General features: G+C 41.8%; 1 long non-coding RNA gene across 1 annotated transcript in view; it reads right to left on the bottom strand.

Moving 5' to 3' along the window:
* The window catches only part of LOC110072838 (uncharacterized), a 99,348-nt gene that overhangs the window by 73,490 nt on the left and 4,690 nt on the right, over positions 1 to 21,168 (bottom strand). The window lies entirely within an intron of this gene.

Genomic DNA, 21,168 nt, shown 5'->3' with positions numbered 1-21,168 from the left:
CAATGCCAGTGGGGAAGCCCTGGGAGACCTCCTAGGGTCTGCCGCCACCATCGGAGACCTCCTGGGGGTCGCTTTTCATAACCGTTGGGCTTCTTGAATTGAATGAAAAAAAGGCAGGGGAAATTTGAATTTCTCGCCCTTTTCCCTTGCCTTTTTTTCATTCGCAAGTCAAGACTTTGTTCACAAATCGAAGCAACATTTTGCGAAATGTTTGCAAGTGGAGACTTCGTAAGTCGAGGTACCACTGTATATCCTGCATTTTTCTCGGAACTAGAACTAAAAGCAGATTCACTAAAAGAAGTGGAAAGGCTCAGCAGATGACACTTTCCCCTGGGGTCAGAGCTCTATGACCAGTAAAAATAGCGAGGGAGCATCAGTAAAATGGTGGAGATAGGTCATAGAAGGCATTGCCCCTTTTAATATCCCACACCCCACACCCCATTCAGGACTAGATAATGTTCCTCGCATAGGTTGCAATTGGCAAGAATCCATTCCAGACAAATGAAACCGTCATTGGACAGAAGGGAAGACTTCGGCAGCACGGCTTTGTATGTGGTGGTTTATCAACCTTTGGTGGCACTTTCCATGCTCAGTAGGATTACAGAATCTGAAATTTTAAAAAGAAAAATGGGGGTGGGACTGAAAGTACGGTACTTTTTCTCTAGCGGGCTTTTTATCCTAGAGACACCCCTGAAAACATCTTTCTCTCTCACTTCCAAGCTTCTTCCCCCCCCCCCAAAAAAAACAGACCATTCTTCTTCTAAGCAACGCCAGTTGTGATTAATATTAAATTGTTTGGGTTTCCCAGTACGAGGCCTATGAGTTATTATAGAGAGGCAAAATATGGGCGATGCTAGCTCAAGGAGGCCTACTTTGACCATGATTGATAGTTTCATAAACTTACAGGAAAAATAAAGCTTAATAAACGGAAGGGGGAAAATTGTGATGACACTTGCAATTATTTCTCAGGACAACACAAATCTTGATGAGTTTTAACTCTTCAGTGCTTTGGGTTATGTACCAAAATAAGAGCTATCTCCTGTGAGCAATCACCATGTACAGTACACAATGTACACAGTTGAATAATGTGTCCACTAAGGGGGATTTAAGACAGAATTTGCTCTGTCAGCAATTGCCAAGTGGAAAGATCGGGGAAGCTGTTCTTGAGACTATGAGTGAAACCAGAAGTGAGGTTTGCTGCACTTCTGGCTGCACTTCTGCACTTCAGGACATACCACTAGCTGCTTGGTTATTGTAACACATACCTCTATGCACCATATGTCAGTTGCTATAAATTATGGCAAATGCATAGTTCCAACCAGGGGTTGGAACTATGCATTTGCCATAATTCATAGCAAAAGTTAGCTGCAAACAAGCATGAATCCCTTTCAACTCATGTCCTGTTTTAACGCAATTCCTCACTTTCTTACATATTAAGCAACCAGACAGACTGAGCCTCGGACGTCTGAAGGGCAAACTTTCACTGATTTGGCAACGCTGGGGCTTTTCTCATTCTCTCTTTCTCAGTTCATGGGTTTGCCAAAGTAATCCGTCTAGGATTGCCCTGCTGTGGTCTCAAAAAGCACAGATTGGGCAACATCTTTAAGTCAGAAGCAAGCCCTACTGCAGTCTAAAACATTGCATAACATTTTAAAATTGCAGTATGCCTTCTGTCATGTGCAGTAACATCAGTTTCCCTGGATTGTCTAGCTATAGCCAGGAAAAGGAGAAGATTTTTCAGTGCCAGGAAGAAACCCCAAAAAACAAGCCCCATAGCTAGAGATTAACAAAAATTGTTTCTCAGCACCTCTTAAACATCTTTCGCACAAGGTAGCAGAACAACAGCAGATACCTGACCAATCAAGCCAGTGAAAGGTGTGTCCTTTCAGCCTAAACTGATGTGATATCCCTCCTTCATTTGTATTTGTGTTTCCAGTTGAGGCATAGAGGGTGATCTGTTTGGAAAGCAATTGTAAAAAGATACATACGTTAGAAAGAAAATAAATGATTTCCTTTCCACTGAATATTTCATATGGATGCCTTCTGTGCATTTAATCAGCACAAGATGTGGAGACTTAACTAATTTTTATTAAGGGCTGGAATCAATGTAGGCAGCTACAGTCACACTATTCTTAAATATAACTGAATCCAAAGTGATAAGGTGCCACTCTTAACAAGGTGCAAAAGATAGAAGCAAGGCGGGGGGGGGGATGTTTGGAGTAAGATTTTGCCCAGGTTGTAACACATGTCTTCATCCAAAGTACACATTTATAACAAAATATTGCAACTGTAGTTTTAAATCCAGCAGCAATTCAATCAAATGAGGAGGTTTAACATGGATGATATTTCCCATTTGCTAATATTAGTGGCTTGCCTTGTTGGGCTGTTGAGGGGAAAGGTGAATCCAATTAGGCATGTATGAATACCATCCACTTTGATTCTGCCCAGATTATTTGTCTTACAGTCACACCTGATTTGCTTTGAGCCAACCTGTAGCCCATTCAATTTGATTTGTATCTAATTATTTCAGAGCAGTTGCATATATTTGTATGAATAATGAAAACACACGAATGCCAGCTTTAAAGAGGATCCTCAAGACTAGGGATCTCCAAACTATGGCCCGTGGGTCTCATGCAGCCCGCCTTGCCATTTTATCCTTCCTAGGCATAGGAAGCAGAGAGAAGGGGAACCCAAGCAATTTCCCATCCCAGCTGACTTTGCAAAGTCAGTGGGGGTGGGGGATCACTTGGGCCCCCCTTCCATCCTTCAGCTTTGAAAAATGTGTAAAATATATGATGTAGCCCTCAAATTGAACAGTTTGGAGACCCTGTTCAAAACAATGTTGTTTAAAGAAGCTTTTAAGGCCATCCTCTGCTGAGCAACATCACATTTAGCCACCAGTTCCACCATCTTTTAAGTTCTAGGTTTCAGCTTTTGGGTTGTTGTTGTTGTTGTTGTTGTTGTTTTTTTTGTCTTCTCTCATTTTATTGTTTAGTACTGATTTTTTTAATGGGTTGAATTTTTCTCTTGATTTTAAATGACCCAGAGTAGTGCTTGTCACTAATTGGGTGGTATACAAGTATAGAAAATAGCATAAATAAATTAAGATGGAGGAAAGTAAAGGGTTCTGTCCTGGGAAGAGGGTACTGCTCCACTTCCAGTGTGCAGGCAAATCTCCCACCAGTTCCCTCCCTCTTGCCAAAGAGTTTACTTTTGCCCAGTTTCCACCCATCTATGACTCCATCTGTCATTAACTAAGCATGTTATTCAGCAATAGGTCACCCCAGCATCCTCTGAAATGAAAACTAGTATTCTAGATCTTTTATCTCTGAAATTGAGTCTCTTGAGACTGGCAATAATGCAATAGGGGGAGACAAAAACAAGAAGAAATTCAATCCCAGCCCCTAAAAAGGATGAAATACTATTAGTGCGTATGGAACTAAGGATTCAATTTAGAACAGAGGACACAGTTCCTTACTCTATGTATAGAAACTTCTACAGCTGATTTCCATTGTTGCAGTTCTGCTGGCAGCCATTACATGGACCTTATGGGCAGTGCTTCTCCCTAGCTAGGAGAGCCACAAACAGGAAGTAACTGCAGAGATAGGTAGGAAAAGGAAGTAAGCATGAGAGTAGCAATCTGTGTGTAGATCTAAAAAAGAGAAAGAATACCTATCACTGTCTCTGTCTCTCTGTCTCTCTCTCTCTCTCTCTCTCTCTCTCTCTCTCTCTCTCTCTCTCTCACACACACACACACACACACACACACACACACACACACACACACACACACACACACACACAGATCAGATCACTCGCTACATTTGTTTGTAGTCTATTACCACAAAGTATGCAATCCACTTTTATCCCTCAACTAGACTAATTTGCTGTTTAATCTTCTCTGTCTTCAGTCTAGGCAGCCCTCTGGTTTGTTCTTGTTCACTTCTGGTCAGCCCAACCCCAGCAGAAGCACTCAAAGTAAGAGAAGTCCAATGGAAGCCTTCGCAAATACATTAAGAGAAGTCCATTCCCAACTTCTTCAGATAAAAAGTGAATAAAGATTATCTCTGTGTCATTCTCCTAAGTGCTTATTCCAGTCTCCAGTGGCATTTCAGAGTTAGATTGTGGCTTAAGGCAGAAGTTGCCTCAGAATTTATGTGCGTTTTGTCTCTTGTACAGACAAAAATCAGCAAGTTGATTTTTTCCAAGAGCTACCTGCCATTTTAAGTAGTTGTTGGCTTAATAAGTTAAATAGCTCGAGGGGATGCACATGCTATGATGATTGCATTTGGGAAGAGAACACTATGCCTCTGGGCTTCCATCCCTTAGTGCCAAAATGTGTCATAGTTGTGGTCTGGGTGTTGCAATCCTGAGTTGGTCTTCTTGCCAATGATAAAGGGCAGAAGATCTTAAAACTTTGATTTTGAAGTGGGGGACAGCTAAGGAAAAAAAATCAGTCAAGCAACACAAACATTGCTTGACTGACAAGATAGGTGTTCCTTTCCAATCAGTTGCAAGCCGCGTATAGCATCTCATAGCCTCCAGCTATGTTCAAACTTAAGAAAGCCAAGAATAATGATCTGGCACTGTTCCTGTAGAAACTGAACCTTTAGCTCTGAAATCTGCTATAACTCCTTCTCAATTGCCTCTGGTAATCATAGCAATGCTGTTCTTATGGGTTTGGAGTTATATCACAGGATTTTGTGCATAAAGGGGAGGGGAATGTTCTCGTATAAACAACTGCAAAAACTGAACATGGCTGAAAACCCTTCAGGGTTTAAAGCATTTGTCTACTGATTTAATTTCTTTTGATTCATTGGGCTGGAGAGCAAGGCCCAAGTCTTTCTCCTTTGTTTTTGTTTTTTAAACTATTACATTCATTGGTGCAAAAACCATTTTCAAAGTAGTTTTATTTCAAGCAGTCGCCTGAATCGCCCTCATCGTCCTTTGCTAAATTAAATAGGGCTTGGATTAGACTCTGACATGATAGAAGCAGCACAATTGAATTGTTCCATTCATGCTGTAGATTGCTCAGGTCCTTTTAAGGAATTGTGGCTTGGTTAGAAGTTTGCACAGACCTTAGAAGCTATACTAGGCTGTCTGTGTGATGGAAAGGAAGCCAAAAAAAAAAAGAAAAAAAGATGCCCAGAATCAAAGGAGGCATGGTCCAGGTCTGTGGTTCCATGATGATGATGATGATGATGATGATGATGATGATGATGATGATGATGATGATGATGATGATGATGATGACGATGACCAGTTTGATGTGTTTATTTCTCAGAAAGAGTAGGTGTCCTTCCTTATCTATATATTCTTTTTAAATGACAAGGTTATTCGGCTGTGAGTATAGAGCTCCAGAAGTTTAGGAACTTAGTCAATCTGGAGCCAGCTTGGCCTGCTCCGGTGGGATACCTTTAGCAATTTATTGTGTGCATGAATAGGAAGGGACTAGCGCCTGGAACTACAAGGTAGATTGTCGGCGCTTGCTTACTACACCAGGGTTCATGGTTATCGGGATTAATTGTCCAAGTACCACATCAAGAAAAATGATTGAAGGGTGGTCTAAAGAGAGGGAAAGAGTTGGAGATACTAGGACCCCTATACCACCTGTTGCTGGAATGCATCTGTAAGCAGTGGGAGCTTCTGTGTGGAGATGCCTATGAAACAGCTTTATTTAAAGCGGCATCTCTATTAACATTTTTGGCACCCTTAGGATTAGCAAGGTATTCGCTGCTGGAAAGGGGGACACGTCCAAGGCAGTGCTGCAATAGCAGGACGTTAGGGTAGTGGATGGATCGGTTCAGATTCATATTAGGCAATCCAAGGCTGATCAACAAGGTAGGAGAGCTCGCACTGCATTGGCGCATTGCCACATGGAAGATATTTGCCTGGTCAGAGTCACAGATGCATATTTGAAGTTTAGAGGGCAGGAGCAAGGATATTTCTTTCAGCATAGGGACGGTTCTCCATTGACAAGATACCAGTTTGGGAAATTGACTGACGCTGCATTAAATGAAGTCGGTCTACAGGAATTGAGATTCGGTACACATTCCTTTAGAATTAGCACAGCATCAACTGCAGTGACCCTAGGCTACAATATAGATAAAACTGAGCGGATAGGACGGTGGTCTTCATCCGTCTACCATAGATATATTAGGACATTTTCTATTGTCTAGGCAGGGGCGTGGTTCTTTTTTATCTTCACAGGTCCCATGGTGGCAGCAAGGACACAGCACATCTTGATCATGGGCCATAGTTATGTTTTTTGGACAGCTCACTACGCGGCTGCATCCCCATGGGGAAGCAATTTGGGTTTGGGAATCAGAGCCAATATTGAAGGGAAAGGACTGTGTGGAATGCTGTGGTGCCAGTTGTGCAGAGCCGTTGGTTTTGGACAATTTTGCCCAGATGTATTGGTGATACTTCTGGGGGGGGCAACGATTTGGCCAAGCGTCATGGAAAGGCCTTGATTATGGATGTGCAGTGTGATCCCACACAAGTGGTTGAAGGCCACTTACCCGGTCGTGAACATTATATGGTTGGCATGGAGAGATGCCAGGAATTTTTTACCCATTAACACTGCTTGCAGGAAGTCTGCAGAGTGGTCTGCAGCAGCCTTGGATTGGTGATTGGTCAACAGAGGATCCGTTTGGGTAGGCCAGAGCTTTTTCGGACATATGGTGTACATCTGTCCGATGGTGGTTTGGATATCTTCCTGGAAGACATCAAGGGGGGCCTGCATGCATGGGACTTAACAAGGCTAGTCCCTATGCTGTGGCAGGTAGTGCAGATAAAACAGGTTTTTGGCGAGTCCCATTGCAATATCAGGTAAGCTGTAGCCCATCTGACTTCCCAGTGCTGCGGATCGTGCGATTACAGTGCTTGGGGGGAAAGATGCACTGGGGCCACACCCAGACCAACAGTCAACTAGGAGAAGGTGGTTTGAGGTCTGGTGGTGGTCACATTGGGGCCAACCGAGTTCTTGCTGTCTTTATGACCGTGAGAGCTTGGGGCCAGGGACTCGCCCATTTGTTCGTTAAGGGGTCCGTTGAGACCTCTGTGGTTAAACCTGATTCCGCACTACAGCAGGACCCCGCTTTGCTGAAGGATGGCAACAATTATTAATTCAATAAAGTGTGGCCCATGTTTTATCAATAAATCTATTCTCGCGTCTTTATTCTGGGTTAGGGTGGGCAAATAGCTAAGGGAAGTACTTGATCATTTTAACTATGGCAAGTGGGGGGAGGTTTGCTCGGACACAATTACACAATCAGCCAAAAGACGCTTGCAATCAATGGGTGAAAAGCAGAAATCTAAATTCTTTTCATCTTGCTGGTAAGATTGCCTCTTTTTCACTTTTATTTATTTTTAAATGGTTTTGAAGTAAAACAGAGAGTTGTAACTTCCTTTACACCAAATTATTAGCGTTAATACCTTTATGCCTGCGGGTACCGTATGTCATTGTTATGTGATCATATATGCTGACATTTTCAGAGCTCTGAGGATCCGTGACAGAGCTGAATGAAAACTTTTTAGGGGCAAAAAAAGAATTAAAAAATAAATAAAAACTTGGCAGGAATAGTAAGAACATATAAAACCTGCCAGCTGTCAACGATGTAAATGGTGATTTTTGTTTCACTTTTTTTTAATGAATTAAAGCAGGATTGAAACCTTTCCAAAGACAGCATGTTTGGCCTTGCAGAGGAAGAAAAATGAAAGAGCAAGTTTGTCTCTCTCCCCCCCCCCCTCCATTTTTGGCTGTTGTGCATCCGAGAATGTTTTCTAGTAGCTCTAGACTGGTCAGAAGCCAAGTATAGAGAAGTTTCTTCTTTGTACTACAGCTACCATCCTCTGGGAGTTATAGTCCAAAACATTCACTTTTCCAAACTCTGGAGAAATATGCTTATATAACAAAGTCAAATAAAAGAAGTGGAAGAATCAGGATAGAAAACATTAAATGGTGCTGGACTCAATGATTTGTAGGGTCCCTTCCAGATCTGCAGTTCTAAGATGCTGATGATGATTGACGTTAGGTTCAAAATATTGCAGAATTTTGAATTGTTGGTTAAATTCCTCTAGCTGCACAGCAGAAGTGAAGATGCAAAGAGCAGAATAGCTTCTTTCCCCAGAGAAATCCATTCCTTTTTCTAATTAACTGGCATTTACAGTTTCAATAACTCACTCTGGGACATTAGTAAAAGAAAGTTTAAAAAGTTTCATTACTTATAATTGAACAGCTCAAACAGCAAACTGACAAACATGACTGCTTTTAGCAACAAAACTCAACTGACTCAAGAGAGGGGGGGAAAGCACTGAGCAGAGAGGTGGGGCTCTCTTTGAATTCAGAAGCAAGATGAAACAAACTATTAGCGATGGATAGATTGACAGTCCCCTCAGTCCACAAAGGTCCTTCCCAGCCACACCTCCAGACAGCATGCAAGGTTGTAAAAACTCCAACACAGAGCCCTTGAATCTTTTCAATCTTTAGTTCTTTCTTAAATACATATTTATTTTAATAGTTACACTGTACAATCTAGATTCTCTATAACAGTGATGGTGAACCTTTTTGGGCCCGTGTGCCCAAACTGGGAAAAAAGCATGGCGGCAGAAGCAGAAGTAGCAGTGGAAGAAGTGGAGGTGGCAGTGGAAAGAGGAATCCCAGGCATGGAAGTGCCTCCAGACCCCACTTTGGATCCACTTCCAGTTGTGCCCAACCCCGCCACTGCCTATAGCTCGGCCGGCCTGTCGCCGCCAGTGCCAGCGGCTCCAGATCTTGGCCCACCGCCTGTCAGGGCACCAGCACCACAGCTGCTGCTTACTTCTGAGGTTTGACTGGGGGGGGCGAATAGCAATCCGGCAACTTATGGCTCGCGTGCCCACAGAGTGGGCTCTGCGTGCCCGCTGTGGCACACAGGTTCGCCATCGCTGCTCAATAAGGATAGAGAGTGGGCAGAAGGTAATCCCAGATCTAGCACTATAGTGGAGCCAAGGTTTACAAAGACTGATTCCAGAACTTTCTGTTTAGGAAGGATTACAGCATCACCTGCCACCTCCCTCAGGCTTTTCGGTTTCCTCTGAGTTTAGCTTCACCCCCTCACAGTAACTGGGAGAGCAACTGATTGTCCTAGGAAGGGTGTATCTTTGCAAGCTACTCCACTGTCATTCAAGGCATTTGATAGTAGAATTGATCCTGACTGGGCAATTAAGAACCATTAGCTTGTTCAAAGTTCTGCTCTTCATTTGTTGATAGGGACTGATCAAGATACCTGCTTTTTTCTTGACTTTTGAAAGAGTGAGCTGTGGGGATTCTTATGATGAATACCTTCACTTCTAAATTTACCATTACACCATTGCTTGGATCTACTGGCAGATCTCTGGGTGATTTACAGCAGATGCGAATGATTTCGTACTCCCCCCCCCTTTAAAAAAAACAAAAGCAGCAACAAAATGATACCCAATAACTGCTGCCATCATAAATTATCCTTCTGGAATTACCAGCAGTGGATTTTCATTTGGAAAGCCCTTGAGTACCATTCAGTTCTGATACTCAATATGAATATCCAGATTCAGAGTTTTTAAAAGATAAGTTTTTTTAAAAAAAATTTAAATATAAAACTAAAATTTAAATAATTTTTTAATTATTTAATTTTTTTAAAATAATTTTAAATTTTTCTAAGTCTAATTGGACACATTTTTAGAAACGGTGTTCTCTCAAGTGATGAAAGGCATCAGTCTATCATAGAAGATGCTCTTGCTCACCTCCAGATCATACACATAGCTGTGCCACAGTTTGTGATTGATCACCGGAAAGTTAACATGACTTTACAATGCTAGCTTGTTTACTAAGGCATGCATCTCTGGAAAAGTCTCATTCTTTGATGGAAAACAATTAAACATGGGGAGTATACATTTCTGGGTTCTGTCCATATTTCTCTGCACATTTTAGGTGCATTTTATACTGGCAATGTTAATCCATCCTTGCCTTTCTGTTAGTCTTAAATAGAGGTTTTATATTTGCAATGAGTTTTGGACAAAGAAACACATATAAATGCCAGTGACACAAAACTTCAATAGCTATTGCCTCATGCCAAATGCTTTTTAAAATTGGAAGCATAGAATGGGTTGTTCATTGGAGAGGGGGGTTATCACTCAGCCAGTCCCTTTGTGCCTTCTGTTCCTGTGTATGCTTGGCTTCACAAAATACATTGTAAGCTTGGAAATGTACAGATTTGCAACTAACATTTGTATCAGGTTGCACCTTCAGGCCCAAAGGATGTGTGAACTGGGGAAATTATTTCTCCTGCATCCCTAATATGTACCCAGTTTCCCCAAAAATAAGACCTAACCTGAAAATAAGCCCTAGTATGATTTTTCTGGATGCTTGTAAGATAAGCCCTACCCCCAAAATGAGCCCCAGTTAAGTGAAACCTCGCCCTCCACCATTGTGCAGTAACCAGAAAAAGATGACATGCCTGTATTTGAACAAATGTAGATTGTTGTACATGAACAAAAATAAAACATCCCCTGAAAATAAGCCCTAATTCATTTTTTTTGGAGCAAAAATTAATATAAGACCCTGTCTTATTTTCGGGAAACACGGTAGGTATATGCACAGGAAGAACCTCTAAAAAACATGAGAACTGTGAATAAATTCAGATGCCTCATTGCAACAAGGGCACCCTATCAGCTGAGCACTATTGGACTGCTTCTGACATAAACCAAGAAGGTTTATGCTATATATAATTTAGAGAATATAATGAGAATTTTATGTATGGGACAGTCTTTATGCCAGGGTGTTTGAATATAAGATGATCATAGGATATAATACTGATTGCAACATTGTGCTCCAAGTGGCAACAGGATTTGATCTTGAAGCATTGCCATGAAATTAAAATATCCAGCAAGTATTGTAAGGTGAGAGGATCTAAATAACATAAGATAAGCTCTGCAGGATCATAGGCCTATCATAGTGGAGCAGTTTGTTTCAAGAGAGAAGGCTTGCCAACTTTGAAGTCATCTGAAGTCTCAGAGGATTACTGTGATTCTTTGGGTCTCCAAGTGAAGCAGTGGCTCCCAACCTTGGGTCCCCAGATGTTCTTGGACTAAAACCCCCATAAGCCATTGAAGTAGAGACACAATATGCACAGCAAATAGTGGAGGAGCCAAGGAAAGTTTTAATTTTGTGCGCGAGGTAGCTTTAAAGCCTGGAAGCCTTCCCCATTGCTAGTCTACTACCTGAGATGTAGTTTTTGAAGACCTGGAAAGAATTTGCTTCCTCTGCAAATAACCTCACTAACCATGCTGGATTGGGGATTCTGGGAGCTGTAGTACAAAAAAACTAGTATTTCCAACCTTTGGTAAAGCACTAGTTCAGGATCCAGAACAAGCAAAACATGGCTGTATTTTCTGTGATTCATCAAGAACAAAACAAACATGTGAACTCAGAGACTTTGTTTTGCAAAAGGAACCAGTTTCAACTTTATTTGCTGCTTCCATGCAACCGGAGGTCATGTTTATTTAGAAAGCTAACATTTATATGGCTTATATATTCACAACAGCTCAATGCCAAAAACCACAGGCCTGAAATGACTCTTTTCATTGCGCCTTCAGTTTTTGACCTATAGCTATTTTTACAGGAACTGGATCTTTTTGAGCAATTGCCTCTGGTAGACTTAGGGTAATCATAGCACTCTGTAAAATAATTTGCAAAGAACAGTTTGAGACTAGGGATGTTCGAGTTAGCCCCCAAGCTCTTGAGTTCTCCAGATTTCCTAAAGAAACATTAAACAGCTGGTTGTTAAAAACAGGACATAATGGAATTATAGATATGGAAGGGAACCAAACGTTAGGGTGTCTAATATATGTATTTGGACTATAATTGCTAGTCAGGCCAGTGACTAGGCTCACTAAGAGAGTCTAAGAGTTATAGTTCCCCTTGGGGGTGGGGGTTGAAGAGAGAGAGAGAACATCTTCAAACTCTACAAACAGCAATAATGGCACAGTCATGGAGAAGACACTTATGCATCAGCTTCTGAAGCAATTATTGTAAGTCTTTTGTTTAGTGGAGATTTACATTACTCAAGGCCAACTCCATAACATATTTTTGGGAGAAGCTAGTTCCCTCACTCATCTCTGGACTAAGCAAGAAAGGAACAGCAAATGGTGAATCAGTGAAGGAGTAGACTTTGGAATTAATGAATCCCTTGTTATTCTAGCTCCCACCATGGAAAAGGTGACAAAACCAGGAACCACTGACATCACATGTCCACACAAGAGTCATTGGACCTCATTCTCGGCAACAAATCCCAAGGCATGGAGTTGTTTTCTTCACAGCCAATGACAAATGGATGGCATCAAAAAGTTGTCATTGCTTTGGAGAAATAGCCTGAGGGAACTGCACATTTTGAACCCCCTTTTTGTATAATCTAAGAGAGAGAAGTGACATTCTCAACAAATATGTGGAGATAGCAATGAAAAGGGTAATCAAACTGATTCTCAATCTAGGCAAGACAGAAGTGTGACTCAGCTAGCACAGGTGCTGGTGTCCAGTCTGATTCAGAAAGACTTGCCTTTTTACTGAAGCAAGTACAGTACATCTAAATCATGTATGTTCCTAGAGAAAGCTCTGCAGAGACAGGGATACACATGAATGTGTCAGAAGAGTCTTCTACATTTGGTTGGTGCACCAGCTACAGCTTCTGGTGATGAAAGAAGATCTTCCCATGATCTTCTGTGCTTCCATATAGTACAGACTGAATTATTGAAATGTACTTTAGGTGAGATGACCTTTAAATGTGGCATCCAGATTGTTAACTAGACTTTGCTGTACGTAGCATACTAAATTTATGCATAAAAAACTTAACAAGCTTCTGGATAGTTTCTGAACACAATCAAAATGTTAGTGTTGGCCTTTAAAGCCCCCTAAGTCACAAAATATAGGGACATTGTGGCGCTGTGGGTTAAACCGCAGAAGCCTCTGTGCTGCAAGGTCAGAAGACCAGCAGTCGTAAGATTGAATCCACACAACAGAGTGAGCTCCTGTCGCTTGTCCCAGCTCCTGCCAACCTAGCAGTTTGAAAGCATGCAAATACAAGTAGATAAATAGGAACCACCTCAGTGGGAAGGTAACAGCATTTCGTGTCTAAGTCGCACTGGCCATGTGATCACGGAAAAGTGTCTATGGACAAACGCTGGCTCTATGGCTTGGAAACGGGGATGAGCACCGCACGCTAGAGTCGGACACAACTGGACTAAATGTCAAGGGGAAACTTTACCTAAGTCATAAAAGCAAAGTATCTTAAGGGCTGCCTGTGAGGGTGACTTGGCTTCAGGGCACCATTTGAAGATTCAGGGAATTGCTATGCTTCATTGAGTCAGGGATGAATTTTTCAGGACAAGCACTGTTAGAAGAGGCAAACATTTAACTCTTGTGTATGTGGTGACTGTAGAGCCTGGGAGCCCAACTCTACCTTTTCTTAGCTGACATCAGAGCTTAGTGGATTAATATGAAAGTGATGTTATGTGTATTGCACTTCTTTAGTATTGATGTGTCAAAAAGCCAACAGCAAAGGGAGGAGAGAGAGTGAGAAGAGAGGGAGTGAAATGCACCAAGTCAGGCTTACTGTGCCATTTTCAGCACTGCAAGGAGTGGAGAACCAGCACCATTGCTTGTGAGCCTTCTTCTTCCAAGGGCCTGACAGCAGTGGTGCAGAGCCTGAACAAAAGAACTCCTTGTAAGCTGGTGGTGTGCCTTCCATAAACTGCAAGAACTCCTATAAAAACTCCCCATGTGCCATGTGTGATACAGGTAAGGCCATGTTGGCATGTACTGTAAGCACTAGTGGAGATGATGGCAACCTCTGCAGCTGCTTGCCATATCTTGCTACTTCCTGGCTGCCAAGCATTGACACCCTGCCCCCTTGTTTTTGTATTGTCGCATGACCTGGGTAATTGGGTCATGAGAATCTGCACTCATTTATCAAGATTACTCACATGTCCTTTTCCACAAGCAGTTGATCTAGAGACAGTTTTGGCTCCATTCCCCGTCCTTGCCTATTCCAACCCTCTCTCACTTCAAAGACTCACTTGTGATATCTACAAGATCCTACAGTGGTCTCAGGTTTTGACCATGAAATCTTAGAAAATGATATGGTGCTGACCTAGCAATGCTACTGCTTATGCCCTAGTGAGCCTGTCTATGTACCAAGATGATGGATGGTGGTTCTGCCCTGCTATCAGAAGTGAGATAGCTGGTAACCAGAAAAAAGGATGTTGTTCAGCCACTGACTCCTCTGTTGTTGTTTTCCATCAAGTTGCATCTGTGACTTATGGCAACCCTAAAAGTATGTGTGATGTTCAAATAAAATTTTTCCATTTCCAGCCTCCACTTTGTTTCCATGGCTGAATAGTCATTTGAACCCAGGTCTCCAGGACTCTATCCATTACACCACACTGGCTTTCACCCTCCCTTAGAGCACAGAAAAGTAGAAACAGGTAGATGGACTTATGTTTTGGATGCTTAATTGCCTGGGGGTGGGGGCTCATAGGCAGAACATCAGCAGAGTCAATATGACTGCTAGAATATTTCACTGCAGAGTGCAAGCTGATAATAAAAGAGTGGAAGAATGTTGCCTTGTCATTAAAAAAAAATCCTACATGTTCAAAATTAAAAATGTCAAGTTCACACTTCACCTTCTCCTGTTCCCAGTGGCTTCCTTTCTCCTCAGCCATGTAGCAATCAGAGCTCTACAAGCCAGTCACTCCCAGGAAGCCATGGAAGTTCAGGTGGTTCTACATGTTGTGTGGGGAGCTGCCTGTAATTTACTACATGCCCATACATCTTTTTAAATGCTCATTTTTAAAAACAAAATCACTGTTCTTTTTAATGTTTCCTTTCATACTGTTATTTTTCACTGAAAGGTAAGAGGAAGGTTTTGACGCTGTTAATATAACACGGGGTGTTAATCTTATAATCACCCTGTCAGCACTTTGTGTCAGGGTGTTAATGACCACCTTTCAGCCACTCAGAGCTGCCTGCCAATAAAAATAGAGTAGTATATAACCAACCAGCCACTATTCAGACACTTTAGGTTCTTTCCCTCTCTCCTCCCCCCCTCTTTTTTCAGATGTTATCCTTCTCTTCTCCCTAGAGAAAGGGGGGGGGGGAACGTAACTGTCATGAAGGATTTCTTCTCTTTTGTACATTTTCTTTAACTCATCCACAGCCCGTTACCACCTCTACCTCCTCCGAAAAGAGTTGAACTAATGTTGCAAAAAAGAATAGACAAATATTCTCTTTGGTTTTAAATGTGAAAGGTTTTGTATCCAAAAGGACACACACAAAAATTTCTACGAATGAATTTCTATGAATAAAACAATAATTTGAATATCCAATTAAAAAGAGAGAAGGTGCCAACGTTTTAAAGTTTGCAGCCATATCAAGCATCTTGCTGTTGATTTCAGACACATTTGAAGGGGGAGAACTATGGCTTTTATGTGGGTTCTAGGCTGGACTCTTCAAAAGCCAAAGGTAGTGTGAGGAGGACAAGAATGCCATAAGCGGATAATGGACAGTGTGACTCTCTCCCTGGTTCTGGAGAATTCAAGATGGCAAACTCCCCAGCGGACCTGGGACAGTCTGGGCAGAATGGGTGCTGGGAGAACCCATAGCCAAAAAGTCCAAGAAGCTAAAATGGGGAACCCAGACAGAGACCCCAGAAGAGGAGGCATCAGCTGAGAAGCTGGGAAAGTAAGAGTGACCCCAGGAGGAGAGAAGGGAGGAGGGACCGTGGGATATAAGGAAGGTGTTGGAAGAAGAGGAGCAAAAGGCATCAGGAGAAGAAAAAGAAAGAGTGGAGCAGGAGGTCCAGACGGGACCCTCTGCCAGGTGTGGTGGCAAAGAGATAAAGAAGGAGCCGGGGGGGGTTGTCCTAGAGGACTTCAAAGAAGGCTTCCATGTAGAGGAAAATCCTCTGGAGGTAACCGGGAACACATATATAAATACAACTTCCCGGTACAACTAAAGGGGTCCTGGTACAACTAAAGGTGCCAAAAGACAAGGTGGAGGAGCACCTTAACCCTCAATCCCCTGCCCCCCCAATTGGGGGGGAATGGAAATGCTGGGTGGAAAAGCATCATCCCCTGGAACCCAGGCTGGGAGAGCTGCAGAGTAGACACATTCTAGATGGGTGGTATATAAATAAATAAAATAAAATAAATACAATGCTGGATGAGACAGAGGCAACAGGAACACGAGCACCAGATCATGGAGAGACAGCAAGACCAGAGAATCTGAGACTATTACCATTGCCCTCACTGTGGACATATAAACTCTCCTTGCTGTGGGCCTCAAGGTGCTGGTTGACATGGAGAACCCCACTAAGAGTAAAAGGACTTAAGACCTTCCCAGTGTTGCTAACAAGAAGGTCCTCAGACTTCTTTAGACTTGAGGGAAGTTCAGGGAACTGTCCCGAAGGCTGCTAGAAGTGTTTTATTTTTCTCCTTTATCCCAGCTGCAATAAACCTAGTTTGTGCAGCACTGCCTTTCATGTCATCTATGGATTCAGGGATAGAAGAAGAAGCCTCCATGGACACAGTCAGGGCTGGCAGGGCTCACATTTTGTTGTAGGATAATCTCATCACACTGAAGAGGTGATGGCAAGGTGTGGTCCTCCTGGGGCTTCTCATGCCCTGCATTTTCTGAGGGAATAAATATTTCTTTTAATAATTATAAGATGCAATGCAGGATTAGGAAACCTTTAGCCCTCCTCATGTTCCACATTATAAGCTTCACACTCCCTTACGTACTACTACAATGCTGGATGGGGCTTATGGGAGTTCCAAAACATAAATAAATTGGGGGAAAACAAAGGCCCAGTTTATCCTTTCCCCTTCCTTCTGCTTTTCTGTATTTCTTTTCTGTCTGCTGATGAACATTCCCTGAGTCCTGGAAGCCAATCAGTCTATTAAGCTGCATTTGGTTTGAAGGCAAAGGATTCACTAAGGCATGCTAATTTTATCTCCTTCTAATTTCTGACTGGCCCCATTTTGGCTCTAGTCCTGTCATTTCTGAACAAGTTGTCTTTATTTTTAAAGTTAGTGGGAATGATTGCTGATCAAAGTAGCCATACTGCTATATGGATGTTCACAGAGCATGGTTCCTTCTCTTGCGTCAATTCGTAGCACCCCTTTCCAATAGTGTGATTTCTCAGATTCCCATACCGAAAACAAACAGTTCTAAAAGCAAACTATAACTTGCTTTTTAGAAAGAAACATTCCGTTCTGCTCAATATTTCCCTGCATTTTTTTTCTCATATGAGATTTTTTTGCAAACCAAATCCAGAGTTGCAGACAGCATAAACAATCACCACTTACTAAGTGCTACACAGCCAACAAACCTAGGCTGTTAATTTCCATAGCCTTTCTTTGCTATACATTATCAAGTTAAGAATTGTATCTCTACTGCAAACATTTAATTTGAACATTGTGTAATACATGGTTTATGTACAATACTCCAGTCTGGAGTCTCTTGAGTTTTAAACCTACATCAACTTAATTGCAATTGATTGACCTCACTGGGACTAACCTCAGCATAGGCATGATAGAGGAATGTGCTATTAAACAAGAAGGTGCCCTAAATCCAGTCACACATGTAAAATATTACCTTTGGCTGTACAAACTATACATTTTGGAACTGTAGTCCAAAAAAGTAGCTTTTTCAGTCTCTGAGTTCAGTTTATAAGCTACTTAACCTGGTCTCCACATCCTTTCTGCAGTTTTCAGGTCTTATGGACATGGTTTAAAGTACATTTAATTGTCTTCAGGTGGAAATATTGCTTAAAGTAATACCTTGCTCATAGAAACGTCAATCTGGCTGATTTAACTTCCTTAGAACTAAAGTGTGCTCATGCCAAGCTCCAAGTTTCTGGTGCCAGACTAGAGTTTTCTTTTACTTTCAGTATAAAGAAGGAGAGAATAATTTTACCTGGCCCCAGGTACGAGATTACTTTCTCAATTCTGCTTCCATCTTAAGAGGGATGTGCACTCCTTGTTGCACCGATTCAGCCTGTTTCCAGTTAGAGGTACAGAGATTGGCACTCCACTTGGCCTGTGCCTTTTTTGGAGGCAATCCAGTCTGATCCTCATTGCTGTCTATGCTGGAATCCATGCATTTCTGCATCTCAATGGAAAAATGTTTCCAAAATGGGTAAACACAAACAGCTATGGCTTGAAGTGGGATAGGACTACACAGCACCATCAGAATTATTTGTCCACTGCCTGGCCAGAGGATACATGAAAAAGAAAAGCAACTCCTTGGTGCTTCATAATACATTCGGTCAAATCGATACTTTGACTTATGTTGACCCCTTCCAAGGTTGTCTAGAGCAGTGGTCCCCAACCTTGGGCCTCCAGATGTTCTTGGACTTCAGCTCCCGGAAATCCTGGCTAGCAGAGGGGTTGGTGAAGGCTTCTGGGAGTTGTAGTCCAAGAACATCTGGAGGCCCAAGGTTGGGGACCACTGGTCTAGAGTACTCAGAGGTAGTTTACCATTACCTGCCTCTGGGGCCACCCTGGGACTGTGCAGCTTGACTCAGGCTGCACAAGCTGTCTTTGTGGCAGCCTCGTGGCGCAGTGGTTAAACTGCTGTACTGCGGCCAAAACTGTACTCATGACCTGGAGTTCAATCCCAGCTAGCTGGCTCAAGATTGACTCAGCCTTCTATCCTTCCGAGGTCAGTAAAATGAGTGCCCAGCTCGCTGGGGGGTGGGCAATGTGTAGCCTGCATAATTAACTTGTAAACTGCCCAAGAGAGTGCTTGAAGCACTATGGGGCAGTATATAAGCAGCACGCACAATGGGGAACTGAACACCCATCCTCTGATTCAGCCATAACTGAGCTATCCAGCTATGTACTCAATTTTAAATAAACTCTGAATGAAAAGAGATGTAATGTACAAGTAACGAGAATACTATTACTGATTTCCTCTTTAATGTTGAGGATGTCTCTTGTCACCTTTCAAATGCTCATTAGATTTAAACTACCAGAGACAACCATCTCAATTTCCATAAAGAGCTGGTTGGAGAACATGTGGCCTTCCCAATGTTCTTGGATTACAGCTCCCATCACCCCAAGTCAGTTTAGCCTCTAGAAAGCAAGGATGCGAACTGTGGTCTAACAATGTTTGGAAGTACAAATGTTCCCTGGCCTTTCTGTAGAGGCTCTGGAGATTCTTCTAGTTCTGGCAAAGAATCACATTTTAACAGCAGTGTAACACTTATTTTAAAGTCGTAGTGGTAGAAGGGGTAGTGGTGTTAGTCTGTGAAAGCATTATAGGTAAAAGCAAAATAGAAATAAAAAGTTTTAAAAGACAAAAACGTGGTGGCACCTTAAAGACTAAATTTTATATTTTTCCTAAATTGCGTTTTTGTGGACAAGGCCACTTCATCAGACATAAAGAGATCTGATGAAGTGGACTTGTGCACAAGAGCTCATATTTTAAAAAAAAAAACAATAACAGTTAGTCTTTAAGGTCCCACACATTTTGTTTTTTGTTTTTTGTTTTTTACTTTTTATTTCTATTTTGCTTTTACCTAAAAAAATTTTAAAACACTTTTGTTGTCCTAAGGCCATTATAGCTTGGGCTTAGCTGAATCCTTGAAAAATGATAACATTCAACTATTTCAACATTTTCTAAGAAACATTATCATGAGAAAATGAAATATTATTTGCCATACATGCTTGGGCAAAAAGGGTTTGGGGAAGATTTCAAAGACTTCTTATAATCAGAAAGGAAGAGTATGCCTTCATTTTACAAAATGGCTAATTTTTGAGTCAAATTCTTATTTTACAATGCATCATTTTAACTTTTTAAAAAAGTGATTGAGGAGGGGGATGCTCAGCTCTTGTTTACCTGTTAAATGCCAGACTGATCATATAAACTTTGAAAGGGTTGGAGTTTCATTTAGAACTTCCCTGTAGCTCCTCTAAAGACATCCAAAACCTCTTTCTAAGCAGCTGCAATTCTTATTTGAATTTCAGCCTAGATATAACCACAGGTCCCAAGTTCCCCAAGGAAGTCTTGCATAAGCATTGTTCTCAATTAGTAGTGCAGAGATTTGAGAGAAAGCAAGAGGTCTTTGCTTTAGTTGGCATGGGGACATTAAAAATAAGTGGTCAAGTCTCTTTGAGATGTCTGTGTGTAAATTTAAATCCCTTTTAATGGTAATGGGAACTACATATGCATGCTGAGGGGAGAGCTTCTACCCCCCTAAGCAAAGCAAACTGGTCAAGGCCAAGAAAAATCAAACTCCATTACATTATGGAAGCAGCCGAAATAATAGTCGGGATTTTTTCAAGAATAATTTTATGGGTTAAGCAAATCTGTCCGTCTGAGATGGGATTTCATATCCCAGAAGGACATATGCTTTATTTACTAAGTATTCAACTTTTACATCTGGGGGTGGAGATCGGGGGGGCAACAAGTTTCCAAAAATACTTGAGTGGAAAGGAAACAGCTGTTTGCAGAGATGAGCCATTACAGTCAACGAAAGTTGTGAGTGAGGAAGCAACGGAAGAGTTTGGATGATGCTGACAAATTCCGACATTTTGGCAGGAGTCATGAGCACCCATGAATTATATCACCCAGGAAGAATGCATGAACAGGATTTTACAGTCCAGTTGGATTATTTTTTTCAATCCAGCATTGTATTTTTCGCTTGCATTCCTCTATAGTAGAGCACATCATCAACATCATAATCCATTTAATTTATATCCCACCATTCTCCTAGTACAGACTCACCCACAGCTAGGGAGACCAGGTTGTGAGCATCCCATTTCAGAGGTTTCAAGACCAAAAGTGAGACCAGGGGGTAGACTCTTGTGATGCCATGGGAACAAGTCCTTGTGATGTCACAAATGTAGATCAGGCTAAGGGTTAGGGAGATTGAGTCTCCTCCCAGTTTTATGCCATTGCTACCATGGCTTGTGCAACATAATACTGTAAGAGTATTATGTAAGATTTATACTGTAAGATTATACTGTAATATACTGTAATTATACTGTAAAAGGCTTTATGTTGCTTGTGCAACATAAAGCCTCATGGGTCCTGATGGTGATGTTCTGCACCCTGCTTTGCTTCTAATTGCATGGTAAGCCAAATAATGGCAT

This window comes from Pogona vitticeps, chromosome 5 (assembly GCF_051106095.1).
Source record: "Pogona vitticeps strain Pit_001003342236 chromosome 5, PviZW2.1, whole genome shotgun sequence".
Classification (NCBI taxonomy): Eukaryota; Metazoa; Chordata; class Lepidosauria; order Squamata; family Agamidae; genus Pogona; species Pogona vitticeps.
The sequence above is the reverse complement of the archived record's forward strand: the minus strand, read 5'-3'. Positions and strand labels throughout refer to the sequence as shown.